At 35.0% G+C, this 8,853-nt stretch overlaps 1 long non-coding RNA gene across 1 annotated transcript; it reads right to left on the bottom strand.

The window, feature by feature from the left end:
• Positions 1-4,894: 4,894 nt before the first annotated feature.
• LOC149615244 (uncharacterized) lies at positions 4,895-5,489 on the bottom strand. Its single transcript, XR_016376166.1, has 3 exons — positions 5,377-5,489; positions 5,039-5,315; positions 4,895-4,953 (listed from the first exon to the last, which is right to left on the bottom strand). It is a non-coding gene; the product is annotated as an uncharacterized LOC149615244 (long non-coding RNA).
• Between the last annotated feature and the right edge of the window lie 3,364 nt (positions 5,490-8,853).

Genomic DNA, 8,853 nt, shown 5'->3' with positions numbered 1-8,853 from the left:
CGACTATGTACAGGATTTAGAGTGATCACATTTTCCTTAAGCTTCTTTTCCAGTTTACGTAGTTGTATCTTTTGGCGATACCTCAGATAACGAATGTTTTTTTACACGTATACGTCTGCTTTTCGGTGTAAGACTTTCAATAGGAAACTTTGAACTTATGTGGCGTCGTTTAAGTTTGGTTCTCGGTGTCGTATCCATGATCTTTTCTCTACTTTTGAGATACCTTAAAGATTCGAAATAAATTACCATTTATTTCAAATCCAAAAATTATATGTAGTCAAAGAATAAACAAATATACTAGTGATGCTGCGAATATTGATTTTGCCGAATACCGAATACCGAATATTCGGCCATGCTCTCGGCCGAAGCACCGAATATTCGGGCGTGAGATATGTGCAACTCGTGCGAAACCGGTTATGAGCTGTAACCCGTTCCGCGAAATACGTACATCCCCCGCACGGACCGCAATGGGAAGAAGAAGGGCATGGAATGGTGAGTTGAATAGGCAGACGGCTACGCGAAATGTAGGGTCACGTGGGAAAACTCTCCTCTCCTCTCCTCTCGGCACTAGCTGTAACGCGATTACTGCTCTGCGCAATATTAGCGCGTAAGCAGAGAGAGGGATACTGGGATACACTGTTTACATTTAGATCCGCTCTCTACCACCTCTGCCACAGCGCGCCTGCGCGGAAGCTTTCAACGTTGGTGATAAACTCGGGAAGGAGGGAATAAAAAGGGGGAAGTTACGATTTTTCAACGCGCTCTCTTTAACACTATAGGACCCGTTAGCGTCTTTAGGTTTTTGGTTCATTTGCGAGTAGATCGTGTCACTATAATCTTTACAAAATGAAATCGGCAAACAAAAAATCGCCTGTTTGGAAATATTATGAGATTTGCAATGAAGATAATAAGTTGGCTGTGTGTTTGCTGTGTAACAACAAGATCTCACGAGGTGGAGAAGGGAAGAAAGCAAGTAAGGAAAAGTTAATAACAATATTTTTATCATTTTCGAAATCTAATGTTCTTGAAATTCAATTAAATTAGAAAGCTTTTAATTATTTATCATATTGTGTCTAATTTGTGAGCAAAGTCAGTTTAATTATTATTTTTTGCTTATAGCTACAACTTCTCTAAAGAACCACCTTAAAACCAAACATGCTGAGCAGTACGCTACATTTACTGCTGCTCCCTCGGCAAGTGGCAGTAACCTTGAGTCTACTGATTGCAAGAAACTGGTAGCGCCTGGTACATCGAAAAAACAACAGTTAACTCTAAAGGAAACTACTGAAAGGAAATTGTTGTGGGATATCAATGACCCGAAATCAATAAAATATCATAATTTAATCGATGAAATGATTGCCATAGACAACGAACCGTTTTCGCTTGTTGAACGAGTCGGCTTTAAAAAACTTATCGAAAAGGCAGTGCCTCAATACAAAATACCTGGTCGCACTTATATGACCGAGCACGTTATTCCCGATATATATCACTGAATTTACTCAAAAATTGAAGCTAGCATTTCGCGATCAACAGCAGTATCAGTGACATCTGATATGTGGACATGTCAACAAAACAACGAGTCTTTCTTGAGTTTCACTGCGCATTGGATATCTCCAGACTTTATTCTTGAACATGGCGTTTGGCGATGAAGCCGTTTGCTGGCTCGCATACTGGTAACAATATTGCAGTAGAGCTGAATGCTATTGCAGAAAGATGGAATATTCCTCAGAGGATGATCCATTTACTTGTCCATGATAGTGGAGCCAATATTATAAAAGGTGTAAGAGTCGCAGAATATGATTCTGCCTAATGTTTTATTCATTCGCTGCAACGAGCTGTCGAGGAATCGATGAAGTCTCAGACGGAAGTTCTGGAAATGGTAGCCGCTGCGAGACGAATTGTTACCCATTTTAACCACTCTGGTGTAGCTCAACATAAGCTGAAATAGATTCGCGAAAAACTTAAAATTGCCAAAACACAAACTAGTACAAGATGTTAGCACACGCTGGAATAATACGTATTATTTAATGGTGCGATTATTGGAGCAAAAAGAGCTGTCTCTTTGTACATAACAGATCACGATTCTTTAAACTTAAAAATATGACACCCTCTCAGTGGGATTTAATGGGGCAATGCATCAATCTCCTCAAACCATTTGAAGAGATTACTAAAATAACCAGCTCAGGACTTTCCTGCATCTCTGAAGTGATTCCACATGTTGTAACATTGCTGAAATACCTGGGAAAGGAAGACACTGCAGACAGAACACCAAATTTATTGAAAATAAGATCTTCACTTATATCTGAGCTTGAAAAACGGTTTAAGTTTGATGAGAATGACAAATATCTAGTTGCCACTTTTCTAGACCCGCGATTCAAGACTAATTTCCTGGGATTAGTTCAAACGGAACGAGCAAAACAAAAAAAATTTTTACTAGCTCTGAAAAATAGTTGTGACGAATCTAGCGGTACCGAATCTACCGATGATCAGGGTTGGCAAGTTTTAAACAAATTGTTTTAAACTTTGGTTTAAAACTTGTTTTAAACAGCCATGAAAAAAAACTTTAATTTGTTTAAAACGTTTTAAACAAAAAGTTTAAAACATGTTTTTTTATGGAGAAAAATTTCGAATATTTTTAACTCTTTTTTTATTTGAAAATGAGCGAAAAGATTAAATAATAGAAATTATAAGCTCCAGTCAAAACCTTCCAATTATTCGACTGTTTCAAATGTGTGTTTAATTGTTTAGAGACCCTACCAGTTGTTTTATCCATTACCAATCTGTATTGAAGACTGATATTCAAAAATATGATTATGGATAACTTATTTTGTCATCTACTTAAAGCAAAGCAATAACATTTTTCCTATGTGGTTTCTCTACACTGTTGGTACATTTTACTGTTCTAAAAAGATTACGCGTAATCTATAAAGCCAGGCCTTTGACAGTGCTAAAATTAATACGCCTAATCCGATAACGGAAAACATGAGCTCCTACAAATAAGTAAGGGGTGGTGAAGTTTCAAATGTATAATGAGTTCTGACCAAGAAACTCGGAAGTACGGAAGCGGAAATGACTGAATAGTGGCCACAAAAGAAATCAGGCATTTAGACATTAGGGGTTAAATGTACAAATTTACGCATCACACTCATTTTGTATCCGATATTAAAAAAATTATATTTTCCTTTTGAAAAGATCGTTTGCTCTTTCTTTTAACAGTCAGTAGAATTTTTCAAATATTAAATATTGTATCCTCAACACGTACTCCCTTTTAAATAATTAATTTCATGATAAAATGTTTTCCGAAAATCTAACTTTAAATCGTGTTATAAACAATAAAAACACAAAATTTTTTAACTAAGTTTTTGCCAACCCTGACAAGGACCCTTTCTTACACCTTCAAATTCTAAACTTTAGGAGCTCTTGATTTTCCTGTTTGACTTTGCAGTACATGTTCGTTGTACGTTGGTCTAGGGGTATGATACTCGCGCTGGTTGCGAGTGGTACCAGGTTAAATCCCGGAAGGTCGCGTCTTAGAGCTTCATATTATAAATTTAGGAGTATTTTTATTTTCGTGTTTTACTTCTCTATACGTTTCGTGGTTCGTTGGTCTAGGTGTATAATACTTGCTTTGGGTTCAAGTGGTCCCTGGTTCTAATTCCACACGGACAATTTCTTACACCTTGAAATTCTAAATTTATTCAATATTGAACGCTCAAAATAATTAATATCATAAAATAATTTCGGAAAATCTAATTTGTTCTTGAAAATGCGTAAATTTGTAGTTTTTCAATCAATTTGGAGGGAATAAATCGACTAACTGTTAAATCAGTTGATTGAATTAAATATTGATTAAGGATTAAATTAATATAAATAAAGAAAAATTGCAATATCGGGACTTCAGTCAATTGATAAACGTCACTCTTATCGTTTGTTTTTTCTGTCTTGGTCCAAAGCAAGACCTTTTTTAATCAAGTAGGTTGTAGCGGGAGTAGTGGCTTAAATGGAGACCGGCAATATAGACAATTAGATCTGGAAGAGTGATTTAAACATGTTTAAAACTAGTTTTTTTTGTGTTTTTTTACTGTTTTTTTCTACTTGTTTAAAAAACAGTTTAAAACAAAAAATCGTGTTTTAAACAATAAAAAACACAACTTTTGTTTTTTTTTAAAAAAAAACATAATTTTTGCCAACCCTGCCGATGATGATTCATCTCCCCGTCGCAAGAAAAGAAACACCAACGAAAATGCTTCAAATTCAGGTTATGCAACTATTGAAAATGAAATACATGACAGTATCTGGAACTGTTTTGAGGAAATCGCTACAGAGAACACGCAAAATGATGTTATGAATATGGATAAAAGCACAATTGCGAATGAGATTGATTTTTATCTCAAAACTGTTCGCTTGGATCGGGCGGCAGACTCTTACAAATAGTAGTTAGCAAACGCAAAACAGTATCCGAGCTTGGTAAAATTCGAGAAGATATATCTCTCGTCTCCTGGTAGTAGTGTATATAGTGAAAGACTATTTTCAGAAGCAGGTACTATCTATGAGGATAAGCGCAATCGTTTGCTATCAATAAATGCTGAAAAACTTGTTTTTATTCATCACAACTAACCACTGGTAGATTATAAATATTAAAGTAAAAATTCTTATTGAAATAAATAATTTTTTAGTAATTTTTCCGTATTTTTCCTTCATGATTGGAAATTCGGTATTCGGCCGAATATTTCGTAATATTCGGCCTAATACCAAATACGAATGGGCCGAATACCGAATATTCGTGGCATCACTAAAATATACGTATATAAACTTTGGACAAACTAAAGGGGATTTCCCTTTAACCAAGGCAGACTGAGGGGGCCTAAATATGATTGGACAGTGCTTGGATTCACGCCTCTCACAGGGATGTTGTAATATATCCAGTGATTTAGCTTTAGCAATTTTAAATTCCTAAAATATTTTATAAAAACTATAAATAATCACCAGTTCAACCAGAGGTACATAACAACCCCCTTGAACCTCTGATAACACTTACAGTTTGAATACCCGGCGCAAAAAAACATTGCTCCCATTTAGATAATTCAAGGCTCTGTTGGTTAATTCTGTATCGATTGTAGAGGTTTCACAATCGAAATACGTTTCACACACAGCTGGTTTAAATGCTAGCAGCACGGAAAGTATACCATTTGAAGAAAATTGAATTTTAACAGGAACATGGGAGTGATTTCCAATGTTTTGAAACATATCACGACGTAAGACAGTTAGACAAGAAAAAGACCCACTTTGATCACGTTGATAATGGCAATCTAGATCTGAAAGATGAATATGTTACACCAGAGGAAGATATGTTACAAAAGTAGCTTCATTACTGACCTAATCTATTTACCAATAACTTATGAACTTGTCGTAACGCTTCGCTGTCATAAACATTGTACCCACTCACAAAAGCCTTTGAACTACGGCTATATTCAATTGGTAAGCCTGAGACCAACCGTTTTGTACCTTGACACGTTACATTGTCCGTCTCACAATTGTTATATGGTTGCAAAGCACCGATTGTGCTAATATTTACTGTTTGAATTTTAACTGTAGCATTCTAGTTATCATGAACCACTGTTACGTTTGTTAGATCTTTACCAAGGCTGAAACTCAATTCGTCAGTTGTTGTAGTTTAATTTTTAACATTGGGATTGGTTTGGGTAGATTTTACTTTTCCTTTCAACACAGCCTGAGTTTTCTTATCGGTAGTTTCCTTGTACGTTAAATCACACTGCGTACTCTTAACGACATTCATTTTATTAAATAACCGAATTTTCGTCCTTAATTAAACCAATATCCGCATTAACCCGTTCCCTGACGTAACTCTAACTCAAACTGAAGCACAGCAGAAATATAAGCAGACTACACAAGTTAGTTCCACAGTTCGCTACATGGTGGCGTGCGCAATGAAATCCGGTACTATTTTATGCTTTGCTCCGATTGGCCATATTCAAATTTTAAGGGTGGTAGGGTAATCGACCATTGTAAGTGAGAATCACTGGACGACTAGTATGGCTCACAAGGCTACGGCTACCCACTTCCCTTATTTTCTTCTGCCAACATTGATTGTTACAAAATCAAAAATGACGACAAAATAAGGTTATTGTATGTGTTGTCAAAGCACAACTCCTAGTTGCAACAACTTTCAAAGTGATACATTAAAAACCTAAAATTTCAATTTCTTTATAAAAATATTTTTTAAAAAAATTCAAAAATCAGCATCTCTGAAACTAAAAATATTACCTCATGGTTTTGAATGATACTTATGTTAAAATGAGCGAGAATTTTCAAAATGGCAAAATTTCTGAAATTGGAGTGAAGTGGGTGGTGAAAATCTAGGTTTTCCCAAATAAATAGTGAAAATATTAATTATCTGTTATTTATTTATTTAAACGGTGTTGATAATCGGTTTTATCGTCAAAAAAGCATTAATAATAAGCTTTCACCCAATATGTTTCGATATTTAGTAGTTGAGATTTATTTAAAAATGATTAGTCGCAATCGCCAATTATTCAAAATATGACCTATGCTGTATATCTAGAATCCATCAACCGATCACGCTGAAAATTTCAGAACCGTTTTTAGGAGCCCAAAACACCCTAAGGACAAAGAATTATTAGAATCATAAAACATCGGGTTCAAAATTTCCAAATTTTTGGTTGATTTGTCAAAGGACCCGATTCTCATATATTAATTCCCCGACGTGTGTCCATTTTATTTTTGATGAATGGTCTATCCATTTGTACAAGTTCAAACATTTGATTGCACTATAGGGAGGAACCGAAGAGGTGATTTCGGAACTTTAATTTTGATTTTTCGCAGGTTTCATTTCTTCCGTTTCGCTGTTTAATTAATTTCCCTCGAAAGTACGTGATTATATCTTAATAATTTATCAGTATCATTTAATTTAGTATCTTTAATGATAGATTTCAACTTCTCTGCCTTATCCAACTCCGTTGAAGTGTCGACTTTTAAACTACTATTAGAATTTAACCTATCATACGTGTCCTCAGAAATTAATAAAATTTTTCGTGCATTTATTTCTCGCTTTATAGCTCGACTTATGATGTATTATGAATGTGAATATCCCTATTAAAGCTTATTATTATTATTATTATTATCGGACCATATGAGGTTTCATACGAATCCTTTCCATTTATAGTAAAATTATTCCCCTTATGAGAAAAGAAAAACAGGAAAATATTTCCTTCTTTTGCATATATTTCTTCTGCCTCTTCGAGGGTGAGTAGCTTGCCAGGGTAATTACATATTACGTCACCTGAAAGAAGATATGCATTATATGATTTTCTCATTATCTAATTATTTCTTTATTTTGAACCTTTCGAGAATGTCTTTGTGGCGAAAACCCCCTTTCCTATGGCTTTGGAAGCCCCTTACGTTAGCCCTGGCCAATTTTTCGAATATATTTTTGCTTTTGCGTCCTAAATATACGTTTGCTATAATTTCACCGCCAAGAATTTGTTAAGTGTTAAAAATTTTTATACTTACAATTGTCTTTTAAATTTCTCAAAACTGCTCGAGAGAGAAGTTTTGCAGACATATTTTCTTCCGTTAACTATTTTGTTATTTCGGAAATGGTGGGCTTATTCTCCATGTTTCGTTTTCTGCAGCTTTAAAGAAAGATTATTTATTTCTTTTCTCACAAATAAAAAATCATTGTACTTACAAATGGATTTTTCCAGACATACGCTCAGTTTGTTGAGCGTAATGCCAACCATCTCTTATGGATTTCTCTTGATGCATTAGTACACCGCAAGTGTTTTTTTTCTACGAAGCGCCGCGTTTATCATTTCAAAGCCTGGAAATTCTTTGTCCTTTGTTAGTGGAAACAGTTCAATAGTTAACTTTCTTAATTCCATATGGTGTCAGTTGAATCTCCTGGAGAGTCTGATTTTCGGTTTAATAAAACAAACATTTAATTTAATAGAAACTTCACACTTTATTGTCAATAAATTTGTTAAAATTTAGGTTCTTCTGTGCAAAGCGTCGAAGATCGGGTTGCTGATTAGAGTTCACTGCTTGTTGGACGATGGCTGCAGATAGATTGTTGAGTGTCGCTTCCAAACTCAAAGAGATTGCTTTCGGACCCCTTACAGCCGCTACCGAATAACCCAAAATTTACTTCTATAAATGAGAGATGGAACAGTAATTGGAAATTCAGTTCAAAAACCACTATTGTTGCGGATGAAATTAGTTCGTGAAATACTTGGGCCATTTAGACCATTTTCGCGTTAGACTCAAGTCGATAATTTCGTTTTGCCGTTTCTTCACTATGCGCTACAATATCAGATATATTTTCTCGTTTTTCTTTGGGCATAAGTTGCGCAGCTGTTTGGAAAGCTTTACGGCAATCCGTATAAACAGTCACATGTAGGAACCTACAAAGTATACACTTTGAATTATCATACGTGTGTTATATATGTGGCTGACAGGGGTTTCTTTAGTAACTGGGGCAACTAGAAAAATATGCAGCTAAAATGGTTACGTAGATAATAGTATGGACTGTGTTCAGATCAATGCAACATTGTACTAACAATAGTATTTGGACATAACGTTAACAAAGTTAATTTTATCTGTTTTCCATCGAATAAAATGAAAATGTAGGGAATATTTTTTGATAATTCGAGGCAAAGTGTAATTTTGTAGTCAGTAAAGACAATTTTAACTCAATATTACGATAATTTTGGTTAATTATTGCATTTCAAAATGTGTTTTGATCCTAACTTAGCTAGACCGAAATGGTTATATATATTAAGCCAAATCATCTCCACGGTACCGAGCTCAGTATCC

The sequence above is a fragment of the Phalangium opilio genome, unplaced genomic scaffold (genome assembly GCF_054372755.1).
Source record: "Phalangium opilio isolate 3A_F unplaced genomic scaffold, DU_Popi_V2 ptg000225l_1, whole genome shotgun sequence".
NCBI lineage: Eukaryota > Metazoa > Arthropoda > Arachnida > Opiliones > Phalangiidae > Phalangium > Phalangium opilio.
The sequence above is the reverse complement of the archived record's forward strand: the minus strand, read 5'-3'. Positions and strand labels throughout refer to the sequence as shown.